Source organism: Theropithecus gelada, chromosome X, assembly GCF_003255815.1.
Source record: "Theropithecus gelada isolate Dixy chromosome X, Tgel_1.0, whole genome shotgun sequence".
Lineage (NCBI taxonomy): Eukaryota > Metazoa > Chordata > Mammalia > Primates > Cercopithecidae > Theropithecus > Theropithecus gelada.
In genome coordinates this window covers 71,221,317-71,223,718 of record NC_037689.1, presented here as the reverse complement: position 1 = coordinate 71,223,718, position 2,402 = coordinate 71,221,317, and the positions used below count along the sequence as shown (strand labels likewise).

At 38.6% G+C, this 2,402-nt stretch overlaps 1 pseudogene; it reads left to right on the top strand.

The window, feature by feature from the left end:
* Positions 1-270: 270 nt before the first annotated feature.
* LOC112616116 lies at positions 271-1,460 on the top strand (annotated as a pseudogene).
* Positions 1,461-2,402: the final 942 nt, after the last annotated feature.

Below are 2,402 nucleotides of genomic sequence, written 5' to 3'. Positions count from 1 at the left end.
TATAAGCTTGTTGGCCGCATGTATGTCTTCTTTTGAAAAGTGTCTGTTCCCATTATTTGTCCACTTTGTAATGTGGTTGTTTGTTTTTTGCACGTAAATTTGTTTAAGTCCTTATACATCCTGGGTATTAGATATTTGTCAGATGCATGGTTTTCAAATATTTTCTCTCACTCTTAGGTTGTCTGTTTATTCTGTTGATAGTTTCTTTTGTTGTGCAGAAGCTATTCCACCAGGTTGCTGGTGGAATTGGCCCAGGATGACAGCTGGAGAATGGAGTCAGTTTTATCGAAGTATGAAAACCAGATTACTACTTTCATTGAATACCTAGAAGAAGATTTAGATACAGATGAGCTGGTATGGATCTTAGAAAAACAGCATCATGTTAAAACAGAAACTTCTAAGCTGTTGTCTGATATGAGTGCTTGTCTATAGTTTACATACAGAAGGAAATTTTCACCAATTTGGGTAACGGGCCCTTCATCAGATCCTGGTTAGGGATGTATGCTATACTGTGGACAGATGATACTGGCTCAAGCCCTTATACGTAAACACTTGGGAAAGGACTGGAACTGGGAGAAACAACAACAACAACAACATAATACCAATGGATCCTACAGTGCTTCTTATAAAAAATTGTTGCTACACTATATATCAAATGGCACAAATGGGTGTAGGAGAAGGGAAATCAATTGGAGAATGGTTTGGACCAAATACAGTTGCACAGATGTTAACAAGAAACCTTGCTTTACTTGATGAATGGAATTCCTTGTCTCTTTATGTTTCAATGGATAACACAGTGGTCATTGAAGATATCAAAAAAAGTGTTGTGTCCTTCCCTTGAGTGCTGACACAGACTGTGACAGGTCTCCCGATTCTCTGCTTCAAACTAGAGTAAGGGCACCTCTGCCTACTGCCTAGCCTGGAAACCCCTGTTGCTCATTGTGCCCCTTTGCCTGGGCATAAACTGAAACAATCCTGTCTATGTTGATGCATTCAAAGAGTGTTTTAAGATGCCACACTCTTGAGGGGCATTAGGAGAAAAACCGAATAATGCTTATTATTTCAGAGAATTCTTAGGTGATAAGCTCATCTTTTTGGACCCTCACACAACCCAGACCTTTGTCAACACTGAAGAGAATGAAATGATTGATGACCAGACTTTCCATTGCCTGCAGTCCCCACAGCGAATGAACATACTGAACCTGGATGCTTCAGTTGCATTGGGATTTTTCTGAAAATAAGAAAAAGACTTTAATAACTGGCATAGTCTTGTTCAGAAGGAAATTCAAAAGGAGCATTTAAAGATGTTTGAATTGATTCAGAAACATCCATCGCACTGGCCTCTCCTTGTACCTCTAGCCAGGCCAGAAGTGACAACCACTGGGGCATAATTCATTGACTCTACTGAATAACTGGAGGAGTTTGATCTGGAGGAAGATTTTGAGATTCTGAATGTGTAGAATCCTGGGATCTCAACTTGGAAGCCTGTCTTCCGTCTGGCACCATAAAAACATGAGCTTATTACATAAAACTTTTCTAGTCAGCAAGTTCCTCATATACCAATAGCATTCAAATTCGATAGTATTCATGACTGAGCCAATCACTGTTTCTCAGAAAAAAAAATTAAAAAAATAAAAAAGACAGTAACTTCTTTCCCAGAAAGAAATAGAACAATCATGGAGCCTAGGAACAGAAAGATGAGGAGTTCATTGCTTCCCAGCTTGTCTTACATGGCTACAGCAAATCTTCAGCTTCTGTAATGAGGAGATGGACATCTGGAAAACAGGCAGCAACTCTCAGCTTGCTTCAAGAATAAGCAGATGAGAGATAGTTAAGCTGTTCTTCTTCATCCCTTTCAGGTGTGATCTCTTTTGGACTAAATATTAGCAATCTGTTGTCTTGCTCAAATAATAAAGTGACCAAATTAGGGAAGAAAAGGTTCTTGTTAAATTGTTTGAATGTGTAGTTTAAGTAATTATAATTTATATCAAAACGTTTGTCAAAGAATTGATGCCAAATATACTCTCTTGATCTTCCTATTTGGGGGAATCTCGCTATTTGATAGGTCAGTGCCCCCATTCTTACTGATACTTTTGTCAGATGTCACCCTGTCCTTAAATCAAATCACAATCACTTAAATCAGGTGTCAGCAAACTTCCTGTAAAGGACCGGACAGTAAATATTTTGGGCTTTGCAGGTCATGCTACCTCTGTCCCATCTACTCAACTCTGCTATTGACATGCAAAAGCAACCATAGAAAATATGCACAAAAATGAGCATGGCTGTAATTCAAGAAAAGTTTATTTACAAAAACAGGTGTGGCGCTGGGTTTGGCCTGTAGGCTATAGCTTGCCAATCAGTGACTTAAACTGTTGATTTTTGTTTGAGAAATTAAAAATAAA